The sequence below is a fragment of the Cryptomeria japonica genome, unplaced genomic scaffold (assembly GCF_030272615.1).
Source record: "Cryptomeria japonica unplaced genomic scaffold, Sugi_1.0 HiC_scaffold_101, whole genome shotgun sequence".
NCBI classification, from domain to species: Eukaryota; Viridiplantae; Streptophyta; class Pinopsida; order Cupressales; family Cupressaceae; genus Cryptomeria; species Cryptomeria japonica.
In genome coordinates, this window is record NW_026728923.1 from 360,001 (window position 1) to 387,500 (window position 27,500).

The 27,500-nt window shown below is 61.3% G+C and overlaps 3 non-coding genes across 3 annotated transcripts; all 3 read left to right on the top strand.

The window, feature by feature from the left end:
* The first annotated feature begins 13,236 nt into the window (after positions 1–13,236).
* On the top strand, positions 13,237–13,355 carry LOC131865118 (5S ribosomal RNA). The gene has a single exon (XR_009363850.1). It is a non-coding gene; the product is annotated as a 5S ribosomal RNA (ribosomal RNA).
* Positions 13,356–19,344: 5,989 nt separating this feature from the next.
* On the top strand, positions 19,345–19,463 carry LOC131865119 (5S ribosomal RNA). Its single transcript, XR_009363851.1, has one exon. It is a non-coding gene; the product is annotated as a 5S ribosomal RNA (ribosomal RNA).
* Positions 19,464–25,379: 5,916 nt separating this feature from the next.
* On the top strand, positions 25,380–25,498 carry LOC131865120 (5S ribosomal RNA). The gene has a single exon (XR_009363852.1). It is a non-coding gene; the product is annotated as a 5S ribosomal RNA (ribosomal RNA).
* Positions 25,499–27,500: the final 2,002 nt, after the last annotated feature.

Sequence of the window (27,500 nt, forward strand, 5' to 3'; positions counted from 1 at the left end):
GAGAGAAGCCAAGGAGACCACGAGAGTGCTGAGAGTGGGACAGCGCTGAATAGGCGGGAGAAGCCTGCGCGTATAAACGGAGATATATATCCAATTGCAACGAAGGAACGTGCCAAAGATCGAGAACAATGGCAGAAATGCTAGTAACGTGCACTTCGGGACCAACGCATCACCGGAAGACAACCGCCAAACATCGAAAGAGTCGCGATGCTCCGCAACCTACGTGCAAAGCGGTCGCACACCGGGTAAGGGAGTGAGAGCCCCAAACATAGCTGGGCGAGGCGCTCACTCCGCTCTTTAATATCTCGTTAATACCGCCAAGGAAATGGCACAAGCACACACACACAAGCATCCTCGGAAGAGGACAGTTCGAGTGACAGGTCAAATCCAAGAGTTCCGAAGACTACCTCCAGGAACAATCGGGAACAAGACCGATTACAAGTCGTCGAGTCTGTTACTGGGCGAACACGAGATGCGCACAGGAAATCGATCAGCCCTCACAATGGCCCAAGGCCAGAGATCGGACTGCTACGATTTACCCCAACAATCATCGTGCCACTCTTCGCAGAGAGGTGATAGACGCCAACGAGCCCGCGCATAGCAATCGAGGTGTAAAAAGGGCGTTGAAGGCAGGAAGCCTGGACGAAAGAGGCTACGAGGTCACCTCGAAGCGGTCTAAGAATCGGGCGCACTTGGGGCGACTACCAGTGCCAACCCCTTATCCCGCGGTGCGTCCGACACACAGAAATTTCCAAGGCGGCCAAGGAGCCTCCCCGCATAGCAATCGGGGTGTGAGGTTACGGATGCAGCATTGATAGCAATCGAGGTGGGAGGCGAAGGATGCAGAAGTGAGAGCCGAGGGATGTAGCAGAGATAGCAATCGGGGTGTGTGATGCAGAAGAGATAGCAATCGAGGTGTGCGGTGGGAAGGGCCCAGCAGCCAGAATGCATGAAGCGACGGATGAAGCAGTGATGACAACCGGGCTGTGAGGAGAGGAGGGATGCAGCCAAGAAAGCAATCAGGGCTCGAGGCAAGGGATGCATCAAGGATAGCAATCATGTTGTGAGGCGAGATTCCAAAGGCTAAACGTGAGAGGCTGCAGGGTCGACTCAGAGAGGTCTATGCATGTGAGAGGCTGAAAGCAAGGTCAACTCGGAGCGGTCTATGCATCGGGCGCGCTTGGGGCGACTACCAGTGCCAACCCCTTATCCCGCGACGCGTCCGACAAAGAGAACGTTCCAAGGCGGCAGAGGAGGTTACCAGCCGAAGGATGCAGTAGCAATAACAGGTATAGTTCCGCGGCGGCCGAGAAGACTCACCGCATAGGAATCGGGATGCGAGGCGAGGGATGCGGCGGGAAGGCCCCGACGGCTAAACGGAAGAGGCTGCAGGGCCGCCTCGGAATGGTCCAAGCATCGGACGCGATTGGGACGACTACCAGTGCCAACCCCTTATCCCGCGATGCGTCCGATACACAGATAGTTCCAAGGCGGCCGAGGAGCCTCACCGCATATCAATCGGGGTGCGAGGCGAGGGATGGGGCGGGAAGGCCCCAACGGCTAGACGGAAGAGGCTTCAGGGCCACCTCGGAATGCTCCAAGCATCGGACGCGCTTGGGGCGACTACCAGTGCCAACCCCTTATCCCGCGATGCGTCCGATACACAGATGGTTCCAAGGCGGCCGAGGAGCCTCACCGCATAGCAATCGGGGGTGCGAGGCGAGGGATGGGGCGGGAAGGCCCCAACGGCTAGACGGAAGAGGCTTCAGGGCCGCCTCGGAATGGTCCAAGCATCGGACGCGCTTGGGGCGACTACCAGTGACAACCCCTCATCCCGCGATGCGTCCGATACGAAGATGGTTCCAAGGCGGCCGAGGAGCCTCACCGCATAGCAATCGGGGTGCGAGGTGGGGGATGCGGCGAGATGGCCCCAACGGCTAGACGGAAGAGGCCACAGGGCCGCGTCGGAATAGTCCAAGCATCGGACGCGCTTGGGGCGACTACCAGTGACAACCCCTTATCCCGCGATGCGTCCGATACGAAGATAGTTCCAAGGCGGCCGAGGAGCCTCACCGCATAGCAATCCGGGTGCGAGGTGGGGGATGCGGCGAGATGGCCCCAACGGCTAGACGGAAGAGGCTGCAGGGCCGCCTCGGAATAGTCCAAGCATCGGACGCGCTTGGGGCGACTACCAGTGACAACCCCTTATCCCGCGATGCTTCCGATACGAAGACAGTTCCAAGGCGGCCGAGGAGCCTCACCGCATAGCAATGGGGGTGCGAGGTGAGGGATGCGGCGAGATGGCCCCAACGGCTAGACGGAAGAGGCCACAGGGCCGCCTCGGAATAGTCCAAGCATCGGACGCGCTTGGGGCGACTACCAGTGACAACCCCTTATCCCGCGATGCATCCGATACGAAGATAGTTCCCAGGCGGCCGAGGAGCCTCACCGCATAGCAATCGGGGTGCGAGGCGAGGGATGCGGCGAGATGGCCCCAAAGGGTAGACGGAAGAGGCTGCGGGGCCGCCTCGGAATAGTCCAAGCATCGAACGCGCTTGGGGCGACTACCACTGCCAACCCCTTATCCCGCGATGCGTCCGATACACAGATAGTTCCGAGGCGGCCGAGGAGCTGGGGGATGCGGCGAGATGGCCCCAACGGCTAGACGGAAGAGGCTGCAGGGCCGCCTCGGAATAGTCCAAGCATCGGACGCGCTTGGGGCGACTACCAGTGACAACCCCTTATCCCGCGATGCGTCCGATACACAGATAGTTCAGAGGCGGCCAAGGAGCCTCACCGCATAGCAATCGTGGTGCGAGGTGGGGGATGCAGCGAGATGGCCCCAACGGCTAGACGGAAGAGGCTGCAGGGCCGCCTCGGAATGGTCCAAGCATCGGACGCGCTTGGGGCGACTACCACTGCCAACCCCTTATCCCGCGATGCGTCCGATACACAGATAGTTCCAAGGCGGCCGAGGAGCCTCACCGAATAGCAATCGGGGTGCGAGGCGAGGGATGCGGCGAGAAAGCCCCAACGGCTAGAGGGAAGAGGCTTCAGGTCCGCCTCGGAATGGTCCAAGCATCGGACGCGCTTGGGGCGACTACCAGTGACAACCCCTTATCCCGCGACGCGTCCGATACACAGATAGTTCCAAGGCGGCCGAGGAGCCTCACCGCATAGCAATCGGGGTGCGAGGCGAGGGATGCGGCGAGAAGGACCCAACGGCTAGACGGAAGAGGCTTCAGGGCCGCCTCGGAATGGTCCAAGCATCGGACGCGCTTGGGGCGACTACCAGTGACAACCCCTTATCCCGCGACGCGTCCGATACACAGATAGTTCCAAGGCGGCCGAGGAGCCTCACCGCATAGCAATCGGGGTGCGAGGCGAGGGATGCGGCGAGAAGGACCCAACGGCTAGACGGAAGAGGCTTCAGGTCCGCCTCGGAATGGTCCAAGCATCGGACGCGCTTGGGGCGACTACCAGTGACAACCCCTTATCCCGCGACGCGTCCGATACACAGATAGTTCCAAGGCGGCCGAGGAGCCTCACCGCATAGCAATCGGGGTGCGAGGCGAGGGATGCGGCGAGAAGGACCCAACGGCTAGACGGAAGAGGCTTCAGGGCCGCCTCGGAATGGTCCAAGCATCGGACGCGCTTGGGGCGACTACCAGTGACAACCCCTTATCCCGCGATGCGTCCGATACACAGATAGTTCCAAGGCGGCCGAGGAGCCTCACCGCATAGCAATCGGGGTGCGAGGCGAGGGATGCGGCGAGAAGGACCCAACGGCTAGACGGAAGAGGCTTCAGGGCCGCCTCGGAATGGTCCAAGCATCGGACGCGCTTGGGGCGACTACCAGTGACAACCCCTTATCCCGCGACGCGTCCGATACACAGATAGTTCCAAGGCGGCCGAGGAGCCTCACCGCATAGCAATCGGGGTGCGAGGCGAGGGATGCGGCAAGAAGGACCCAACGGCTAGACGGAAGAGGCTTCAGGGCCGCCTCGGAATGGTCCAAGCATCGGACGCGCTTGGGGCGACTACCAGTGACAACCCCTTATCCCGCGACGCGTCCGATACACAGATAGTTCCAAGGCGGCCGAGGAGCCTCACCGCATAGCAATCGGGGTGCGAGGCGAGGGATGCGGCGAGAAGGACCCAACGGCTAGACGGAAGAGGCTTCAGGTCCGCCTCGGAATGGTCCAAGCATCGGACGCGCTTGGGGCGACTACCAGTGACAACCCCTTATCCCGCGACGCGTCCGATACACAGATAGTTCCAAGGCGGCCGAGGAGCCTCACCGCATAGCAATCGGGGTGCGAGGCGAGGGATGCGGCGAGAAGGACCCAACGGCTAGACGGAAGAGGCTTCAGGGCCGCCTCGGAATGGTCCAAGCATCGGACGCGCTTGGGGCGACTACCAGTGACAACCCCTTATCCCGCGACGCGTCCGATACACAGATAGTTCCAAGGCGGCCGAGGAGCCTCACCGCATAGCAATCGGGGTGCGAGGCGAGGGATGCGGCGAGAAGGACCCAACGGCTAGACGGAAGAGGCTTCAGGGCCGCCTCGGAATGGTCCAAGCATCGGACGCGCTTGGGGCGACTACCAGTGACAACCCCTTATCCCGCGATGCGTCCGATACACAGATAGTTCCAAGGCGGCCGAGGAGCCTCACCGCATAGCAATCGGGGTGCGAGGCGAGGGATGCGGCGAGAAGGACCCAACGGCTAGACGGAAGAGGCTTCAGGGCCGCCTCGGAATGGTCCAAGCATCGGACGCGCTTGGGGCGACTACCAGTGACAACCCCTTATCCCGCGACGCGTCCGATACACAGATAGTTCCAAGGCGGCCGAGGAGCCTCACCGCATAGCAATCGGGGTGCGAGGCGAGGGATGCGGCGAGAAGGACCCAACGGCTAGACGGAAGAGGCTTCAGGGCCGCCTCGGAATGGTCCAAGCATCGGACGCGCTTGGGGCGACTACCAGTGACAACCCCTTATCCCGCGACGCGTCCGATACACAGATAGTTCCAAGGCGGCCGAGGAGCCTCACCGCATAGCAATCGGGGTGCGAGGCGAGGGATGCGGCGAGAAGGACCCAACGGCTAGACGGAAGAGGCTTCAGGGCCGCCTCGGAATGGTCCAAGCATCGGACGCGCTTGGGGCGACTACCAGTGACAACCCCTTATCCCGCGACGCGTCCGATACACAGATAGTTCCAAGGCGGCCGAGGAGCCTCACCGCATAGCAATCGGGGTGCGAGGCGAGGGATGCGGCGAGAAGGACCCAACGGCTAGACGGAAGAGGCTTCAGGGCCGCCTGGGAATGGTCCATGCATCGCACGCGCTTGGGGCGACTACCAGTGACAACCCCTTATCCCGCGACGCGTCCGATACACAGATAGTTCCAAGGCGGCCGAGGAGCCTCACCGCATAGCAATCGGGGTGCGAGGCGAGGGATGCGGCGAGAAGGACCCAACGGCTAGACGGAAGAGGCTTCAGGGCCGCCTCGGAATGGTCCAAGCATCGGACGCGCTTGGGGCGACTACCAGTGACAACCCCTTATCCCGCGACGCGTCCGATACACAGATAGTTCCAAGGCGGCCGAGGAGCCTCACCGCATAGCAATCGGGGTGCGAGTCGAGGGATGCGGCGAGAAGGACCCAACGGCTAGACGGAAGAGGCTTCAGGGCCGCCTCGGAATGGTCCAAGCATCGGACGCGCTTGGGGCGACTACCAGTGACAACCCCTTATCCCGCGATGCGTCTGATACACAGATAGTTCCAAGGCGGCCGAGGAGCCTCACCGCATAGCAATCGGGGTGCGAGGCAAGGGATGCGGCGAGAAGGACCCAACGGCTAGACGGAAGAGGCTTCAGGGCCGCCTCGGAATGGTCCAAGCATCGGACGCGCTTGGGGCGACTACCGTTGCCAACCCCTTATCCCGCGATGCGTCTGATACACAGATAGTTCCGAGGCGGCCGAGGAGCCTCACCGCATAGCAATCGGGTTGCGAGGCAGATTATTGGGAAGGGAACCCCCTGGGATGCGGCTCAAGCAGTGCCCAAAGGGACTGGAATGCGGAATCACATCGAGAGACCCAAATGCTATACGAGGGCTCAAATCGAATTATCGATTTGGCCACGACATGGACGCATCAGAACGACTACCTTTGCCGAACCACTCGCAATTGCATCCATACCGAAACCAATAGACATTTCCGTTAGAGCCCTCGCATAGCATTCGGGAATCTCGCATGCCCCTCTAAATCGACCAATGCTGGCGCTCAACGAAAATCCGAGCGCTACCACCGTTCGAGCGCCAGCATTGGTCGAGTTAGAGGGGCACGGGGGAGAATGCTCCAGTCAACACCTCCCCTATATAAGTTATTTGTCCGATTCTCGCACAACCGTAGTCTGCCTCGTCGAATCAAACAACGGTCCCAGATTCCGACTTCCGTTCCGTAGAGACCCAAAAGCTAGATGGAGGCTCGCAAGAAAGAGAGTCGGCGCATAGCAATCGGGTTTCTCGAACGTTTAGGGACCGAGCTCACTTGCGGATAGGGCAAAATCCGCCAAGCAACCCAAAAGCTAGACGGGGGCTCGAATCGAATCGCCTAGGCGGCCACAACAACGACGTGTTGGATCGACTACCAGTGCCAAACCATTCAGCAAGACTAGTCTGTGTCGAGGCCGGATAGAGATTCTCAGAGAGCGCCCGTATAGCATTTAGGAGACCTGCCGCGTCCCTCACACTCGACAAATGGTGGTGCACGTTTATAAATCCGAGCGATCCCAACCCTTTCAAGCACCAACATCGGTCGAGATAGAGGGGCACGGAGGGGGCTGCGTGAGACAACACAGTCCCCTATATAAGTTATTTGTCCGATTCTCACACATCCGAAGAATGGTCATCAAATCGGACAACAGCCCAAACTTCCGACTTCCGTCCCAGAAAGCCCAAGAGCTATCTAAAACGTTCATGGCCGGAACTCGATCGCGGCTATACCAGTCCGCCAAGCAACCCAAAAGCTAGACTGGAGCTCTAGTCGAATCACCTCTGTGGCCATTGCAAGGACGTGTTGGAGCGACTACCATTGCCGAACCATTCCGCAGGTCGAGTCCATACCAAGGCCGCATAGAGATTCACGATGAGCTCCTGCATAGCAATCAGGAGACTTGCCGTGTCCATCACAATCGATAAATCCTGGTGCAAGATTTTTGCATCCGAGCGCTCCAACCAGTCGAGCACCAGCATCAATCGACATAAACGGGCACGGGGGGAGGATGCTCGAGAACACTACCTCCCCTATATAAGTTATTTGTCCGATTCTCAAGCAGCCGAAGTCTGGTCATCGAATCGGGTCAAAGACCACAACTTCCGACTTTACCCACAATGCAAGTCATCGAATCGAACATCGGCCCCCGAGTCGGACTCCATGCGTATGTCAGGTCATCGGACCCAAATTCCGCCTTCCTGCGCATGGCGGGCCATCAATATCAACTCGGTCATCGGACCCAAACTCCGCCTTTCTGCGCATGGCACGCCTTCAAATCGGTCATCGGACCCAAATTCCGCCTTCCTGTGCATGGCGGGCCATCAACATCAACTCGGTCATCGGACCCAAATTCCGCCTTTCTGCGCATGGCACGCCATCAACTCGGTCATCGGACCCAAATTCCGCCTTCCTGCGCATGGCAGGTCATCGGACACAAATTCAGACCTCGCCAATATGCCTACGTATCGAATCGGTCATCGGACCCAACTTCCGACTTCATCCATACTGTAGGGTCTTTGAGGTTGGCGCGGTGCGCTCAACCCGGGGAGTCGACCCATCGAAGCATACACCTCCCCTATATAAGCTATTTGTCCGATTCCCACACCTGTGTAGTTTGCACCTCTGACCAGGACATCGACCCCAACTTCCGAACTCGACTGCAACGACGGCACCAGCGCCTTGGTGCGCACCTTGCGACGCACAGTCCCAACATTCGCCTTCCTGCACATGGCAGGTCATCGGACCCAAATTCCGACCTCGCGAGTATGCCTACATATCGAATCGGTCATCGGACACAACTTCCGACTTCATCCATACCGTAGGGTCTTTGAGGTTGGCGCGGTGCGCTCAACCCGGGGAGTCGACCCAACGAAGCATACACCTCCCCTATATAAGCTATTTGTCCGATTCCCACACCTGTGTAGTTTGCACCTCCGATCAGGACATCGACCCCAACTTCCGAACTCGCCTGCAACGACCGAACCAGCGCCTTGGTGCGCACCTTGCAACGCACAGTGCCAACATTCGCCTTCCTGCACATGGCAGGTCATCGGACCCAAATTCCGACCTCGCGAGTATGCCTACATATCGAATCGGTCATCGGACCCAACTTCCGACTTCATCCATACCGTAGGGTCTTTGAGGTTGGCGCGGTGCGCTCAACCCGGGGAGTCGACCCAACGAAGCATACACCTCCCCTATATAAGCTATTTGTCCGATTCCCACACCTGTGTAGCTTGCACCTCCGATCAGGACATCGACCCCAACTTCCGAACTCGACTAAAAAGACCGCACCAGCACCTTGGTGTGCACCTTGCAACGCACAGTGCCAACATTCGCCTTCCTGCACATGGCAGGTCATCGGACCCAAATTCCGACCTCATGAGCATACCTACTAATCGAATCGGTCATCGGACCCAACTTCCGACTTCATCCATACCGTAGGGTCTTTGAGGTTGGCGCGGTGCGCTCAACCTGGGGAGTCGACCCATCGAAGCATACACCTCCCCTATATAAGCTATTTGTCCGATTCCGACACCTGTGTAGTTTGCACCTCCGCTCAGGACATCGACCCCAACTTCCGAACTCGCCTGCAACGACCGAACCAGCGCCTTGGTGCGCACCAAAAGTGCGCACTTTTGGAGGGCACTTTTGTGCGCTCCAAAGGTGCGCACTTTTGGAGGGCACTTTTGTGCGCTCCAAAGGTGCGCACTTTTGGAGGGCACTTTTTGGAGGGCACTTTTGTGCGCTCCAAAGGTGCGCACTTTTGGAGGGCACTTTTTGGAGGGCACTTTTCTGCGCTCCAAAGGTGCGCACTTTTGGAGGGCACTTTTTGGAGGGCACTTTTCTGCGCTCCAAAGGTGCGCACTTTTGGAGGGCACTTTTTGGAGGGCACTTTTCTGCGCTCCAAAGGTGCGCACTTTTGGAGGGCACTTTTTGGAGGGCACTTTTCTGCGCTCCAAAGGTGCGCACTTTTGGAGGGCACTTTTGTGCACTCCAAAGGTGCACACTTTTGGAGGGCACTTTTTGGAGGGCACTTTTCTGCACTCCAAAGGTGCGCACTTTTGGAGGGCACTTTTTGGAGGGCACTTTTGTGCGCTCCAAAGGTGCGCACTTTTGGAGGGCACTTTTTGGAGGGCACTTTTGTGCGCTCCAAAGGTGCGCACTTTTGGAGGGCACTTTTGTGCACTCCAAAGGTGCGCACTTTTGGAGGGCACTTTTCCTGCGCTCCAAAGGTGCACACCTAGGTGAGCACCTTCGACCACACCTTGTAGCACACCAAACTCTGACTTTCGACTTCATCCGCAATGCAGGGTCTTTGAGGTTGGCGCAATGCGCACAACCAGGGGAGTCGACCCATCAAACCCAACACCTCCCCTATATAAGCTATTTGTCTGATTCTCATACATGCGTAGCCTGCAGGAGCAATTAGGACATCGACCCCAACTTTCGGCTTCTAAACGAAAACAAGGTCTTTGAGGTTGGTGTAATGCGAACAACTAGGGGAGTCAACCCATCAAACCCAACACCTCCCCTATATAAGCTATTTGTCTGATTCTCATACATGTGTAGTCTACAGGAGCAATTAGGACATCGACCCCAACTTTTGACTTCTTAACGAAAACAAGGTCTTTGAGGTTGACGTAATGCGCACAACCAGGGGAGTCGACCCATCAAACCCAACACCTCCCCTATATAAGCTATTTGTCCGATTCTCATACATGTGTAGCCTACAGGAGCCATTAGGACATTGACCCCAACTTTTGACTTCTTAACGAAAACAAGGTCTTTGAGGTTGGCGTAATGCGCACAACCAAGGGAGTTGACCCATCAAACCCAACACCTCCCCTATATAAGCTATTTGTCTGATTCTCATACATGTGTAGCCTGCAACAACGATTAGGACATCCACCCCAACTTCTGAATTCGTCTGCGTTGACCGCACCAAAGGTGCACGCCTTGGTGCTCACCAAAATCCGACTTCCGACTTCTTCTGCTATGCGGGGTCTTTGAGGTTGGCGCAGTGCGCACAACCAGGGGAGTCAACCCACCGAATGCAACACCTCCCCTATATAAGCTATTTGTCTGATTCTCATACATGCGTAGACTGCAGCAATGATTAGGACATCCACCCCAACTTTTGACTTCTTAAACAAGACAGGGTCTTTGAAGTTGGTGCAGTGCACACAACCAGGGGAGTCGACCCATCAAACGCAACACCTCCCCTATATAAAGCTATTTGTCCGATTCTCATACGTGTAGTCTGCAGCAGCGATTAGGACATCGACCCCAACTTCCGAATTCGTTTGCATTGACCGCACCAAAGGTGCACGCCTTGGTGTGCACCTTGGAGTGCACTTTGGTGCTCACCTCGGTGCACACTTTGGTGTGCACCTCGGTGTGCACCAAAGGTGCGCACCTTGGAGCGCACCAAAGGTGTACACTTTGGAGCGCACCACATAGGGTCTTTGAGAGGTTGGCGCAGTGCGCACACCAAGGTGGGTGTTGAGGTGCGTGCCGAGGTGGGTGGGTGCTAGGGTGCGCTCCATGGTGGGTGCCAGGGTGGGTGCGTGCTAGGGTGGATTCCAAAGAGGGTCATAGGGTGGGTGCCAAGGTGGGTTGGTGATATAGTGGGTTCAAAGGTGGGTACTAGGGTGGGTTCCAAGGTGGGTCACAAGTTGGGTGCCAGGATGCGTGGGTGTTAGGTTGGGTGCCAAGGTGGGCTCCTGCGTGGGTGGGTGCTAGGGTGGGTTTCAAGGTGGACGCGAGGGCGGGTGCCAAGGTGGGTAACAAGTTGGGTGTTAGGATGGGTGAGTGCTAGAGTGGGTGCCAAGGTGGGTGGGTGCTAAGGTGGATGCCAAGGTGGTTCACAGGGTGGGTGGGTTCTAGGGTGAGTTCCAAGGTGGGTCACAGGTTTAGTGCTAGGGTGCGTGTCAAGGCGGGTGTCGAGGTGCCTGGGTGCTAGGGTGTGGATGCCAATGTGGGTCATAGGGTGGGTACTAGGGTGGGCTGCAATGTGGGTGCCAAGGTGGGTAACATGCTCGGTTGGTTCTAAATTGGGTGTCAGGGTGGGTGTGCACCCACCTTGCCCGAGGTGGGTGCCAAGGTGCCAGTGTGGGTGGGTGCTAAGGTGGATGCCAAGGTGGGTGAGAAGGTGGGTGATAGGTTGAGTGGTAGGATGGGTGGGTGCCAAGATGGGTCACAGGGTGGGTGCAAGGGTGGGTAGGTGCTAGGGTTGGTGTCAGGGTGGGTGGGTGCTAGGTTGGGTTCCAAGGTGGGTGCGAGGGTGAGTGTCAAGGTGGGTCACAGGTTAGGTGCTAGGATGGGTGAGTGCTAGGGTGCAAAGGTGCCAGGGTGGGTGCTAGGATGGGTCGATGCTAGGGTGAGTGGCAAGGTGGGTCCACAAGTGTCAAGGTGGGTGCCGAGGTGGGTGCCAACTTGGGTTCCAAGGTGGGTGCCAAGTGGGCGACTGCTATGGTGGATGCCAAGGTGGGTCACGGGGTGGGTGCCAAGTTGCTAGGTTGTGTTCCAAGGTGGGTGCCAACGTGGCTGCTAGGGTGCGTGGGTTAAAGGGTGTGTCACAACGTGGGTGCCAGGATGGGTGCGCACCCACACTGGCCAAGACGGGTGCAAGGTTGGGTTCCAAGCCCGGTCACAGGCTGGGTGCTAGGATGGGTGGGTGCCAAGGTGGGCACCAGGGTGGGTGCACCCACCCTGGCCAAGGTGGGTCACGGGGTGGGTCCTAGGGTGGGTAACGGGGTGGGTACTAAGGTGCGTGCCAAGGTGGGTCATGGGGTGGGTGCCAAGGTGGGCACCAGGGTGGGTGTGCACCAACCCTAGCCAGGGTAGGTCACGGGGTGGTTGTCGGGGTGGGCGTCAAGGAGCCAAGGTGGGTGGCAAGTAGCCAAGTTGCGTGCCAAGGTGGGTGTCGGGGTGGGTGCCAAGGATCCAAGGTGGGTGCCAAGGAACCAAGGTGGGTGTCTGGGTGGGTGCCGAGGTGGGAGCCAGGGTGGGTCCCAAGGTGAGTGCAAAGGTGGGTGCCAGGGTCAAGGTGAGTGCCAATGTGGGTTCCAAGGTGCCAGGGTCAGGGTGAGTGCCAATGTGGGTTCAAAGGTGCTAAGTTGGGTGCGAGGTTGGGTGCGAGGGTGGGTGGGTGCCAAGGTGTGCTAGGTGGAAGCCCGGGTGGGTCGGCATCCCATGGGTGTCGAGTTGGGTGCCTGATGGGTGCTTCTTGTCAAGTTTTAGTCGTCGGGACTCATTTCGAGCCTTAGAGGTCGTTTCTTGTCCGGTTGCCCTGTCTTCGACCTGGGAACCCAATTTTGGTCCTCGGGTCCCATTTTTTTTTGTCTCGCATCCCACTTTTGGCCTGTGGCCTTTTCGGGGTCGATTCTCGTTTTGGGCATCAGAGCATGTTTCTTCTCCTAAAACCCAATATTTGTTTATTAAGTCTCGGAACACATTTTTGTTCTCGTGGACCCATCATGGGTCTTGGAACGCATTTGTGGTCCTTGGGTCCCATTTTGCATCCCGAAACTTGTGTTTTGGTGCTTGATCCCTATTTTGGGTGCCCACCTTGCACCAAGTGCGCACCCGGGGCAAACCGAGCGCCTTGGTGCACCGGGGCAAGATCGAGCGTGCACCCGAGGCGCCCCGAACATGCACCAAGGTGCACTCGGCCCACATGTGAGCGCAGGTCGTTGCGCCCGAGGTGGTGTGTGGGCACCGCGTTGCAGACGGGACACTGCACGCACACGACGCCCCGTCCAGGTGCACGCACGTAGGCCGGGCCGGGTGCACACCCGACGCCCTAGCAAGGTGCGCGCACCCGGGCAGGGCTCACACTTGGCGAACGGGGCGCACTTCGCGAGGGAGGGTGTGCACCTCGACGGGGGTGGGTGGCCGGGGTGGATTCGCACGTGGGTCGCGGTTTGCTAAGTACACACTGCGACAAGCTCATAACGGGTGCGATCATACCAGCGTTAGTGCACCGGATCCCATCAGAACTCCGCAGTTAAGCGCGCTTGGGCCGGAGTAGTACTGGGATGGGTGACCTCCCGGGAAGTCCCGGTGTTGCACCCTTTTTTAGTTTTTCGCCGGGCGTCGCAATGCTATTTGAATAAACCTTTTGCCCGTTTGCGTTCTCGTCGGGGCCGGGCCGGGCCGGGGTGCGCTGCCCGCACTACCGCGCGCGCGGGGGCGACACCGAGCGCGCACCCGAGGCGCCCCGAGCACACAGGCCACGGTGCAACCCGGGCGTTGTGCGCGCACCCCGGTGCGCCCGAGGTGCTGCGCGCGCACCCAGGTGAAATCGGTGTGCACCTCGGCCAGTGCGCGCTCGGTCGAGTCGCGCACGTTGGCCAAGGTGCACGGTGATGTTTCTTACTCTAAGGTTCCGCACCAGACGCCCGGGACAGGTGAGCGAAGCTGGGCGGGGCCGGGTGCGCGGCCGGGGCAGGTGCACGCAGCTGGAGAGAGCTTTGGAGCACACCAGAGGTGCGCACCTTGGAGCACACTTCGGAGCGCACCAATGATGCGCTCCATTCAAAAGTTTCCTGAAAAGGCAAAAAAAGTTGAGATTATAGAATTTCCCACTTGAGAGATTGTAAAAAAAAAAAATTTAAAATGAAGGAAACGCGGGTGCCAAGGTGTGCGCGCCCGGGTGCGCAGCCCAGCCAAGGTGTGCGCACCAAGGCGCCCACCCTGGCGAAGGTGCACGCAAGGTGCGCACCCGAGGCAAACCGGACAATTAACCCAACTTTCGACTTCGCGCGCACCTGCGCACCTTGGAGCGCACTTCGGAGCGCTCCTTGGTGCGCACCAATCTTGGGCACCTCGGAGTGCACCATGGCGCCCACCAAGGTGCGCACCCGGGGCAAACCGAGCTCCGACTTCGTGCGCACCTTGGAGCGCACGAAAGGTGCGCACCATGGCGCCCACCAAGGTGCGCAGCCCAGCCAAGGCGTGCGCATCAAGGTGCGCACCCTGGCGAAGGTGCGCACCCGGGGCAAACCGAGCTCCGACTTCGTGCGCACCTTGGAGCGCACAAAGGGTGCGCAACCCAGCCAAGGTGTGCGCACCCCGGGCAAACCGAGCTCCGAATCGTGCGCACCTTGGAGCACACTTCGGAGCCCTCCTTGGTGCGCACCGATGTTGCGCACCTCGGAGCGCACCCGGGGAAAACAATGCAATTAACCCGACTTTCGACTTCGTGGGCACCTCGGAGCGCTCTCGGGTTCGCACCTCGGAGCACACCGAGGTGCGCACCTTTGATGCGCTGCCTTCACCAATTTCCAGAAAAGGCAAGAAAACATTGAGAAGGTGTGCGCACCGAGGTGCCCACCCTGGCGAAGGTGCACGCGAGGTGCGCACCCGGGGCAAACCGGGCTCCGACTTCGTGCACGCCATGCTGCGCACCTTGGAGGGCCATGGTGCGCACCTTGGAGCACACTTCGGAGCGCTCAATGGTGCCCAACCCAGCCAAGGTGCCCACCGCGGCGAAGGTGCACGCGAGGTGCGCACCCGGGGTAAACCGGGCTCCGACTTCGTGCACGCCGCACCTTGGAGCACACTTCGGAGCGCTCCTTGGTGCGCACCAGGGCGCGCAACCCAGCCGAGGTGCCCACCCCGGCGAAGGTGCACGCGGGGTGCGCACCCGGGGCAAACCGGGCTCCGACTTCGTGCACGCCATGGTGCCCACCGCGGCGAAGGTGCACGCGAGGTGCGCACCCGGGGCAAACCGGGCTCCGACTTCGTGCACGCCGCACCTTGGAGCACACTTCGGAGCGCTCCTTGGTGCGCACCAGGGCGCGCAACCCAGCCGAGGTGCCCACCCCAGCGAAGGTGCACGCGAGGTGCGCACCCGGGGCAAACCGGGCTCCGACTTCGTGCACGCCATGGTGCCCACCGCGGCGAAGGTGCACGCGAGGTGCGCACCCGGGGCAAACCGGGCTCCGACTTCGTGCACGCCATGGTGCCCACCGCGGCGAAGGTGCACGCGAGGTGCGCACCCGGGGCAAACCGGGCTCCGACTTCGTGCACGCCGCACCTTGGAGCACACTTCGGAGCGCTCCTTGGTGCGCACCATGGTGCCCACCAGGGCGCGCAACCCCGCCGAAGGTGCACGCGAGGTGCGCACCCGGGGCAAACCGGGCTCCGACTTCGTGCACGCCGCACCTTGGAGCACACTTCGGAGCGCTCCTTGGTGCGCACCAGGGCGCGCAACCCCGCCGAAGGTGCACGCGAGGTGCGCACCCGGGGCAAACCGGGCTCCGACTTCGTGCACGCCATGGTGCGCACCAGGGTGCCCACCGCGGCGAAGGTGCGCACCCGGGGCAAACCGGGCTCCGACTTCGTGCACGCCGCACCTTGGAGCACACTTCGGAGCGCTCCTTGGTGCGCACCAGGGCGCGCAACCCAGCCGAGGTGCCCACCCCGGCGAAGGTGCACGCGAGGTGCGCACCCGGGGCAAACCGGGCTCCGACTTCGTGCACGCCATGGTGCCCACCGCGGCGAAGGTGCGCACCCGGGGCAAACCGGGCTAGGACTTCGTGCACGCCGCACCTTGGAGCACACTTCGGAGCGCTCCTTGGTGCGCACCATGGTGCCCACCAGGCCGCGCAACCCAGCCAAGGTGTGCGCACCAAGGTGCACGCGAGGTGCGCACCCGGGGCAAACCGGGGTCCGGCTTCGTGCACGCCGCACCTTGGAGCACACATCGGGGCGCTCCCGGGTTCGCACCGGCGTTGCGCACCGTGGTGGGCACCTCGGAGCGCACCGTGGTGGGCACCTCGGAGCACACCAAGGTGGGCAGCGAGGTGCGCACCTTTGATGCGATGCCTTCACTAATTTCCATAAAAGGCAAAAGAAAACGAGATTTTAAAATTTCCGTTTTGAAAGATAGTGAGAAAAAGGGAATGCTGGTGCCATCTTGAGCCCGCCCTGGTGCGCAGCCCAGCCAAGGTGTGCGCACCAAGGTGCCCACCCTGGCGAAGGTGCGCGCCCGGGCAATTAACCCAACTTCCAACTTCGCGCGCGCCAGGGTGGGAGCGCACCCAACAACCGGGCCTGGGAAGAGCCAATGCGAGAAACCCCACCAAACGCTCTGACAAAAAAAGAGGGGGCGCTCCAGTAACCCCGCTTCGGAGCGCACCCTGGGCAAACCCAGCCAGGGTGCCCACCCCGGCCAAGGTGCAGGCGAGGTGCGCACCCGGGGCAAACCGGGCTCCGACAACGTGCACGCCGCACCTTGGAGCACACTTCGTAGCGCTCCCGGGTGCGCACCTCAGAGCACACCAAGGTGGGCAGCGAGGTGCGCACCTTTGATGCGCTGCCTTCACTAATTTCCAGAAAAGGCAAAAAAAAGAGGAGATTTTAAAATTTCCGTTTTGAAAGATAGTGAAAAAAACGGAACGCGGGTGCCATCTTGAGCCCGCCCTGGTGCACAGCCCAGGTAAGGTGCCCACCCTGGCAAAGGTGCGCACCCGGGCAATTAACCCTACTTCCGACTTCGTGCGCGCCAGGGTGGCAACCGGGCCTGGGAAGAGCCAATGCGAGAAACCCCACCAAACGCTCCGACAAAAAAAGAGGCGGCGCTCCAATAACCCCGCTTCGGAGCGCAGCCGGGGCAAACCCAGCCAAGGTGCCCACCCCGACGAAGGTGCACGCGAGGTGCGCACCCGGGGCAAACCGGGCTCCGACAACGTGCACGCAGCACCTTGGAGCACACTTCGAAGCACTCCCGGGTGCCCACCGGCGTTGCGCACCGTGGTGGGCAGCGAGGTGCGCACCTTTGATGCGCTGCCTTCACTAATTTCCAGAAAAGGCAAAAAAAAATGAGATTTTAAAATTTCCGTTTTGAAAGATAGTGAAAAAAACGGAACGCGGGTGCCATCTTGAGCCCGCCCTGGTGCGCAGCCCAGGCAAGGCATGCGCACCAAGGTGCCCACCCGCGGTGCACACCCGGGGCAAACCGGGCTCCGACTTCGTGCAGGCCGCACCTTGGAGCACACTTCGGAGCGCTCCTTGGTGCGCACCATGGTGCCCACCAGGGCGCACCCGGGGCAAACCGGGCTCCGACTTCGTGCACGCCGCACCTTGGAGCACACATCGGAGCGCTCCCAGGTTCGCACCAGCGTTGCGCACCTTTGATGCGCTGCCTTCACTAATTTCCAGAAAAGGCAAAAAAAAATGATATTTTAAAATTTCCGTTCTGAAAGATAGTGAAAAAAACGGAACGCGGGTGCCATCTTGAGCCCTTCCTGGTGCGCAGCCCAGGCAAGTTGTGCGCACCAAGGTGCCCACCCTGGCGGAGGTGCGCGCCCGGGGCAAACCGGGCTCCGACTTCGTGCACTGCATGGTGCCCACCAAGGCGCGCAACCCAGCCAAGGTGCCCACCGCAGCGAAGGTGCACGCGAGGTGCGCACCCGAGGTGCACACCCGGGGCAAACCGAGCTCCGACTTCGTGCACGCCGCACCTTGGAGCACACTTCAGAGCGCTCCTTGGTGCGCACCAGGGCGCGCAACCCAGCCAAGGTGCTCACCCCGGCGAAGGTGCACGCGAGGTGCGCACCCGGGGCAAGCCGGGCTCGGACTTCGTGCACGCCGCACCTTGGAGCACACATCGGAGCGCTCCCGGGTTCGCACCAGCATTGCGCACCTTTGATGCGCTGCCTTCACTAATTTCCAGAAAAGGCAAAAAAAAAAAAAAAACGAGATTTTAAAATTTCCGTTTTGAAAGATAGTGAAAAAAACGGAACGCGGGTGCCATCTTGAGCCCGCCCTGGTGTGCAGCCCAGGCAAGTTGTGCGCACCAAGGCACCCACCCTGGCCAAGGTGGGTCACGGGGTGGGTCCTAGGGTGGGTAACGGGGTGGGTACTAAGGTGCGTGCCAAGGTGGGTCATGGGGTGGGTGCCAAGGTGGGCACCAGGGTGGGTGTGCACCAACCCTAGCCAGGGTAGGTCACGGGGTGGTTGTCGGGGTGGGCGTCAAGGAGCCAAGGTGGGTGGCAAGTAGCCAAGTTGCGTGCCAAGGTGGGTGTCGGGGTGGGTGCCAAGGATCCAAGGTGGGTGCCAAGGAACCAAGGTGGGTGTCTGGGTGGGTGCCGAGGTGGGAGCCAGGGTGGGTCCCAAGGTGAGTGCAAAGGTGGGTGCCAGGGTCAAGGTGAGTGCCAATGTGGGTTCCAAGGTGCCAGGGTCAGGGTGAGTGCCAATGTGGGTTCAAAGGTGCTAAGTTGGGTGCGAGGTTGGGTGCGAGGGTGGGTGGGTGCCAAGGTGTGCTAGGTGGAAGCCCGGGTGGGTCGGCATCCCATGGGTGTCGAGTTGGGTGCCTGATGGGTGCTTCTTGTCAAGTTTTAGTCGTCGGGACTCATTTCGAGCCTTAGAGGTCGTTTCTTGTCCGGTTGCCCTGTCTTCGACCTGGGAACCCAATTTTGGTCCTCGGGTCCCATTTTTTTTTGTCTCGCATCCCACTTTTGGCCTGTGGCCTTTTCGGGGTCGATTCTCGTTTTGGGCATCAGAGCATGTTTCTTCTCCTAAAACCCAATATTTGTTTATTAAGTCTCGGAACACATTTTTGTTCTCGTGGACCCATCATGGGTCTTGGAACGCATTTGTGGTCCTTGGGTCCCATTTTGCATCCCGAAACTTGTGTTTTGGTGCTTGATCCCTATTTTGGGTGCCCACCTTGCACCAAGTGCGCACCCGGGGCAAACCGAGCGCCTTGGTGCACCGGGGCAAGATCGAGCGTGCACCCGAGGCGCCCCGAACATGCACCAAGGTGCACTCGGCCCACATGTGAGCGCAGGTCGTTGCGCCCGAGGTGGTGTGTGGGCACCGCGTTGCAGACGGGACACTGCACGCACACGACGCCCCGTCCAGGTGCACGCACGTAGGCCGGGCCGGGTGCACACCCGACGCCCTAGCAAGGTGCGCGCACCCGGGCAGGGCTCACACTTGGCGAACGGGGCGCACTTCGCGAGGGAGGGTGTGCACCTCGACGGGGGTGGGTGGCCGGGGTGGATTCGCACGTGGGTCGCGGTTTGCTAAGTACACACTGCGACAAGCTCATAACGGGTGCGATCATACCAGCGTTAGTGCACCGGATCCCATCAGAACTCCGCAGTTAAGCGCGCTTGGGCCGGAGTAGTACTGGGATGGGTGACCTCCCGGGAAGTCCCGGTGTTGCACCCTTTCTTAGTTTTTCGCCGGGCGTCGCAATGCTATTTGAATAAACCTTTTGCCCGTTTGCGTTCTCGTCGGGGCCGGGCCGGGCCGGGGTGCGCTGCCCGCACTACCGCGCGCGCGGGGGCGACACCGAGCGCGCACCCGAGGCGCCCCGAGCACACAGGCCACGGTGCAACCCGGGCGTTGTGCGCGCACCCCGGTGCGCCCGAGGTGCTGCGCGCGCACCCAGGTGAAATCGGTGTGCACCTCGGCCAGTGCGCGCTCGGTCGAGTCGCGCACGTTGGCCAAGGTGCACGGTGATGTTTCTTACTCTAAGGTTCCGCACCAGACGCCCGGGACAGGTGAGCGAAGCTGGGCGGGGCCGGGTGCGCGGCCGGGGCAGGTGCACGCAGCTGGAGAGAGCTTTGGAGCACACCAGAGGTGCGCACCTTGGAGCACACTTCGGAGCGCACCAATGATGCGCTCCATTCAAAAGTTTCCTGAAAAGGCAAAAAAAGTTGAGATTATAGAATTTCCCACTTGAGAGATTGTAAAAAAAAAAAATTTAAAATGAAGGAAACGCGGGTGCCAAGGTGTGCGCGCCCGGGTGCGCAGCCCAGCCAAGGTGTGCGCACCAAGGCGCCCACCCTGGCGAAGGTGCACGCAAGGTGCGCACCCGAGGCAAACCGGACAATTAACCCAACTTTCGACTTCGCGCGCACCTGCGCACCTTGGAGCGCACTTCGGAGCGCTCCTTGGTGCGCACCAATCTTGGGCACCTCGGAGTGCACCATGGCGCCCACCAAGGTGCGCACCCGGGGCAAACCGAGCTCCGACTTCGTGCGCACCTTGGAGCGCACGAAAGGTGCGCACCATGGCGCCCACCAAGGTGCGCAGCCCAGCCAAGGCGTGCGCATCAAGGTGCGCACCCTGGCGAAGGTGCGCACCCGGGGCAAACCGAGCTCCGACTTCGTGCGCACCTTGGAGCGCACAAAGGGTGCGCAACCCAGCCAAGGTGTGCGCACCCCGGGCAAACCGAGCTCCGAATCGTGCGCACCTTGGAGCACACTTCGGAGCCCTCCTTGGTGTGCACCGATGTTGCGCACCTCGGAGCGCACCCGGGGAAAACAATGCAATTAACCCGACTTTCGACTTCGTGGGCACCTCGGAGCGCTCTCGGGTTCGCACCTCGGAGCACACCGAGGTGCGCACCTTTGATGCGCTGCCTTCACCAATTTCCAGAAAAGGCAAGAAAACATTGAGAAGGTGTGCGCACCGAGGTGCCCACCCTGGCGAAGGTGCACGCGAGGTGCGCACCCGGGGCAAACCGGGCTCCGACTTCGTGCACGCCATGCTGCGCACCTTGGAGGGCCATGGTGCGCACCTTGGAGCACACTTCGGAGCGCTCAATGGTGCCCAACCCAGCCAAGGTGCCCACCGCGGCGAAGGTGCACGCGAGGTGCGCACCCGGGGCAAACCGGGCTCCGACTTCGTGCACGCCGCACCTTGGAGCACACTTCGGAGCGCTCCTTGGTGCGCACCAGGGCGCGCAACCCAGCCGAGGTGCCCACCCCGGCGAAGGTGCACGCGGGGTGCGCACCCGGGGCAAACCGGGCTCCGACTTCGTGCACGCCATGGTGCCCACCGCGGCGAAGGTGCACGCGAGGTGCGCACCCGGGGCAAACCGGGCTCCGACTTCGTGCACGCCGCACCTTGGAGCACACTTCGGAGCGCTCCTTGGTGCGCACCAGGGCGCGCAACCCAGCCGAGGTGCCCACCCCGGCGAAGGTGCACGCGAGGTGCGCACCCGGGGCAAACCGGGCTCCGACTTCGTGCACGCCATGGTGCCCACCGCGGCGAAGGTGCACGCGAGGTGCGCACCCGGGGCAAACCGGGCTCCGACTTCGTGCACGCCGCACCTTGGAGCACACTTCGGAGCGCTCCTTGGTGCGCACCATGGTGCCCACCAGGGCGCGCAACCCCGCCGAAGGTGCACGCGAGGTGCGCACCCGGGGCAAACCGGGCTCCGACTTCGTGCACGCCGCACCTTGGAGCACACTTCGGAGCGCTCCTTGGTGCGCACCAGGGCGCGCAACCCCGCCGAAGGTGCACGCGAGGTGCGCACCCGGGGCAAACCGGGCTCCGACTTCGTGCACGCCATGGTGCGCACCAGGGTGCCCACCGCGGCGAAGGTGCGCACCCGGGGCAAACCGGGCTCCGACTTCGTGCACGCCGCACCTTGGAGCACACTTCGGAGCGCTCCTTGGTGCGCACCAGGGCGCGCAACCCAGCCGAGGTGCCCACCCCGGCGAAGGTGCACGCGAGGTGCGCACCCGGGGCAAACCGGGCTCCGACTTCGTGCACGCCATGGTGCCCACCGCGGCGAAGGTGCGCACCCGGGGCAAACCGGGCTAGGACTTCGTGCACGCCGCACCTTGGAGCACACTTTGGAGCGCTCCTTGGTGCGCACCATGGTGCCCACCAGGCCGCGCAACCCAGCCAAGGTGTGCGCACCAAGGTGCACGCGAGGTGCGCACCCGGGGCAAACCGGGGTCCGGCTTCGTGCACGCCGCACCTTGGAGCACACATCGGGGCGCTCCCGGGTTCGCACCGGCGTTGCGCACCGTGGTGGGCACCTCGGAGCGCACCGTGGTGGGCACCTCGGAGCACACCAAGGTGGGCAGCGAGGTGCGCACCTTTGATGCGATGCCTTCACTAATTTCCATAAAAGGCAAAAAAAAACGAGATTTTAAAATTTCCGTTTTGAAAGATAGTGAGAAAAAGGGAATGCTGGTGCCATCTTGAGCCCGCCCTGGTGCGCAGCCCAGCCAAGGTGTGCGCACCAAGGTGCCCACCCTGGCGAAGGTGCGCGCCCGGGCAATTAACCCAACTTCCAACTTCGCGCGCGCCAGGGTGGGAGCGCACCCAACAACCGGGCCTGGGAAGAGCCAATGCGAGAAACCCCACCAAACGCTCTGACAAAAAAAGAGGGGGCGCTCCAGTAACCCCGCTTCGGAGCGCACCCTGGGCAAACCCAGCCAGGGTGCCCACCCCGGCCAAGGTGCAGGCGAGGTGCGCACCCGGGGCAAACCGGGCTCCGACAACGTGCACGCCGCACCTTGGAGCACACTTCGTAGCGCTCCCGGGTGCGCACCTCAGAGCACACCAAGGTGGGCAGCGAGGTGCGCACCTTTGATGCGCTGCCTTCACTAATTTCCAGAAAAGGCAAAAAAAAGAGGAGATTTTAAAATTTCCGTTTTGAAAGATAGTGAAAAAAACGGAACGCGGGTGCCATCTTGAGCCCGCCCTGGTGCACAGCCCAGGTAAGGTGCCCACCCTGGCAAAGGTGCGCACCCGGGCAATTAACCCTACTTCCGACTTCGTGCGCGCCAGGGTGGCAACCGGGCCTGGGAAGAGCCAATGCGAGAAACCCCACCAAACGCTCCGACAAAAAAAGAGGCGGCGCTCCAATAACCCCGCTTCGGAGCGCAGCCGGGGCAAACCCAGCCAAGGTGCCCACCCCGACGAAGGTGCACGCGAGGTGCGCACCCGGGGCAAACCGGGCTCCGACAACGTGCACGCAGCACCTTGGAGCACACTTCGAAGCACTCCCGGGTGCCCACCGGCGTTGCGCACCGTGGTGGGCAGCGAGGTGCGCACCTTTGATGCGCTGCCTTCACTAATTTCCAGAAAAGGCAAAAAAAAATGAGATTTTAAAATTTCCGTTTTGAAAGATAGTGAAAAAAACGGAACGCGGGTGCCATCTTGAGCCCGCCCTGGTGCGCAGCCCAGGCAAGGCATGCGCACCAAGGTGCCCACCCGCGGTGCACGCCCGGGGCAAACCGGGCTCCGACTTCGTGCAGGCCGCACCTTGGAGCACACTTCGGAGCGCTCCTTGGTGCGCACCATGGTGCCCACCAGGGCGCACCCGGGGCAAACCGGGCTCCGACTTCGTGCACGCCGCACCTTGGAGCACACATCGGAGCGCTCCCAGGTTCGCACCAGCGTTGCGCACCTTTGATGCGCTGCCTTCACTAATTTCCAGAAAAGGCAAAAAAAAACGATATTTTAAAATTTCCGTTCTGAAAGATAGTGAAAAAAACGGAACGCGGGTGCCATCTTGAGCCCTTCCTGGTGCGCAGCCCAGGCAAGTTGTGCGCACCAAGGTGCCCACCCTGGCGGAGGTGCGCGCCCGGGGCAAACCGGGCTCCGACTTCGTGCACTGCATGGTGCCCACCAAGGCGCGCAACCCAGCCAAGGTGCCCACCGCAGCGAAGGTGCACGCGAGGTGCGCACCCGAGGTGCACACCCGGGGCAAACCGAGCTCCGACTTCGTGCACGCCGCACCTTGGAGCACACTTCAGAGCGCTCCTTGGTGCGCACCAGGGCGCGCAACCCAGCCAAGGTGCTCACCCCGGCGAAGGTGCACGCGAGGTGCGCACCCGGGGCAAGCCGGGCTCGGACTTCGTGCACGCCGCACCTTGGAGCACACATCGGAGCGCTCCCGGGTTCGCACCAGCATTGCGCACCTTTGATGCGCTGCCTTCACTAATTTCCAGAAAAGGCAAAAAAAAAAAAAAAAACGAGATTTTAAAATTTCCGTTTTGAAAGATAGTGAAAAAAACGGAACGCGGGTGCCATCTTGAGCCCGCCCTGGTGTGCAGCCCAGGCAAGTTGTGCACACCAAGGCACCCACCCTGGCCAAGGTGGGTCACGGGGTGGGTCCTAGGGTGGGTAACGGGGTGGGTACTAAGGTGCGTGCCAAGGTGGGTCATGGGGTGGGTGCCAAGGTGGGCACCAGGGTGGGTGTGCACCAACCCTAGCCAGGGTAGGTCACGGGGTGGTTGTCGGGGTGGGCGTCAAGGAGCCAAGGTGGGTGGCAAGTAGCCAAGTTGCGTGCCAAGGTGGGTGTCGGGGTGGGTGCCAAGGATCCAAGGTGGGTGCCAAGGAACCAAGGTGGGTGTCTGGGTGGGTGCCGAGGTGGGAGCCAGGGTGGGTCCCAAGGTGAGTGCAAAGGTGGGTGCCAGGGTCAAGGTGAGTGCCAATGTGGGTTCCAAGGTGCCAGGGTCAGGGTGAGTGCCAATGTGGGTTCAAAGGTGCTAAGTTGGGTGCGAGGTTGGGTGCGAGGGTGGGTGGGTGCCAAGGTGTGCTAGGTGGAAGCCCGGGTGGGTCGGCATCCCATGGGTGTCGAGTTGGGTGCCTGATGGGTGCTTCTTGTCAAGTTTTAGTCGTCGGGACTCATTTCGAGCCTTAGAGGTCGTTTCTTGTCCGGTTGCCCTGTCTTCGACCTGGGAACCCAATTTTGGTCCTCGGGTCCCATTTTTTTTTGTCTCGCATCCCACTTTTGGCCTGTGGCCTTTTCGGGGTCGATTCTCGTTTTGGGCATCAGAGCATGTTTCTTCTCCTAAAACCCAATATTTGTTTATTAAGTCTCGGAACACATTTTTGTTCTCGTGGACCCATCATGGGTCTTGGAACGCATTTGTGGTCCTTGGGTCCCATTTTGCATCCCGAAACTTGTGTTTTGGTGCTTGATCCCTATTTTGGGTGCCCACCTTGCACCAAGTGCGCACCCGGGGCAAACCGAGCGCCTTGGTGCACCGGGGCAAGATCGAGCGTGCACCCAAGGCGCCCCGAACATGCACCAAGGTGCACTCGGCCCACATGTGAGCGCAGGTCGTTGCGCCCGAGGTGGTGTGTGGGCACCGCGTTGCAGACGGGACACTGCACGCACACGACGCCCCGTCCAGGTGCACGCACGTAGGCCGGGCCGGGTGCACACCCGACGCCCTAGCAAGGTGCGCGCACCCGGGCAGGGCTCACACTTGGCGAACGGGGCGCACTTCGCGAGGGAGGGTGTGCACCTCGACGGGGGTGGGTGGCCGGGGTGGATTCGCACGTGGGTCGCGGTTTGCTAAGTACACACTGCGACAAGCTCATAACGGGTGCGATCATACCAGCGTTAGTGCACCGGATCCCATCAGAACTCCGCAGTTAAGCGCGCTTGGGCCGGAGTAGTACTGGGATGGGTGACCTCCCGGGAAGTCCCGGTGTTGCACCCTTTTTTAGTTTTTCGCCGGGCGTCGCAATGCTATTTGAATAAACCTTTTGCCCGTTTGCGTTCTCGTCGGGGCCGGGCCGGGCCGGGGTGCGCTGCCCGCACTACCGCGCGCGCGGGGGGCGACACCGAGCGCGCACCCGAGGCGCCCCGAGCACACAGGCCACGGTGCAACCCGGGCGTTGTGCGCGCACCCCGGTGCGCCCGAGGTGCTGCGCGCGCACCCAGGTGAAATCGGTGTGCACCTCGGCCAGTGCGCGCTCGGTCGAGTCGCGCACGTTGGCCAAGGTGCACGGTGATGTTTCTTACTCTAAGGTTCCGCACCAGACGCCCGGGACAGGTGAGCGAAGCTGGGCGGGGCCGGGTGCGCGGCCGGGGCAGGTGCACGCAGCTAGAGAGAGCTTTGGAGCACACCAGAGGTGCGCACCTTGGAGCACACTTCGGAGCGCACCAATGATGCGCTCCATTCAAAAGTTTCCTGAAAAGGCAAAAAAAGTTGAGATTATAGAATTTCCCACTTGAGAGATTGTAAAAAAAAAAAATTTAAAATGAAGGAAACGCGGGTGCCAAGGTGTGCGCGCCCGGGTGCGCAGCCCAGCCAAGGTGTGCGCACCAAGGCGCCCACCCTGGCGAAGGTGCACGCAAGGTGCGCACCCGAGGCAAACCGGACAATTAACCCAACTTTCGACTTCGCGCGCACCTGCGCACCTTGGAGCGCACTTCGGAGCGCTCCTTGGTGCGCACCAATCTTGGGCACCTCGGAGTGCACCATGGCGCCCACCAAGGTGCGCACCCGGGGCAAACCGAGCTCCGACTTCGTGCGCACCTTGGAGCGCACGAAAGGTGCGCACCATGGCGCCCACCAAGGTGCGCAGCCCAGCCAAGGCGTGCGCATCAAGGTGCGCACCCTGGCGAAGGTGCGCACCCGGGGCAAACCGAGCTCCGACTTCGTGCGCACCTTGGAGCGCACAAAGGGTGCGCAACCCAGCCAAGGTGTGCGCACCCCGGGCAAACCGAGCTCCGAATCGTGCGCACCTTGGAGCACACTTCGGAGCCCTCCTTGGTGCGCACCGATGTTGCGCACCTCGGAGCGCACCCGGGGAAAACAATGCAATTAACCCGACTTTCGACTTCGTGGGCACCTCGGAGCGCTCTCGAGTTCGCACCTCGGAGCACACCGAGGTGCGCACCTTTGATGCGCTGCCTTCACCAATTTCCAGAAAAGGCAAGAAAACATTGAGAAGGTGTGCGCACCGAGGTGCCCACCCTGGCGAAGGTGCACGCGAGGTGCGCACCCGGGGCAAACCGGGCTCCGACTTCGTGCACGCCATGCTGCGCACCTTGGAGGGCCATGGTGCGCACCTTGGAGCACACTTCGGAGCGCTCAATGGTGCCCAACCCAGCCAAGGTGCCCACCGCGGCGAAGGTGCACGCGAGGTGCGCACCCGGGGCAAACCGGGCTCCGACTTCGTGCACGCCGCACCTTGGAGCACACTTCGGAGCGCTCCTTGGTGCGCACCAGGGCGCGCAACCCAGCCGAGGTGCCCACCCCGGCGAAGGTGCACGCGGGGTGCGCACCCGGGGCAAACCGGGCTCCGACTTCGTGCACGCCATGGTGCCCACCGCGCCAAGGTGCACGCGAGGTGCGCACCCGGGGCAAACCGGGCTCCGACTTCGTGCACGCCGCACCTTGGAGCACACTTCGGAGCGCTCCTTGGTGCGCACCAGGGCGCGCAACCCAGCCGAGGTGCCCACCCCGGCGAAGGTGCACGCGAGGTGCGCACCCGGGGCAAACCGGGCTCCGACTTCGTGCACGCCATGGTGCCCACCGCGGCGAAGGTGCACGCGAGGTGCGCACCCGGGGCAAACCGGGCTCCGACTTCGTGCACGCCGCACCTTGGAGCACACTTCGGAGCGCTCCTTGGTGCGCACCATGGTGCCCACCAGGGCGCGCAACCCCACCAAACGCTCGGACAAAAAAAGAGGGGCCGCTCCAATAACCCCAC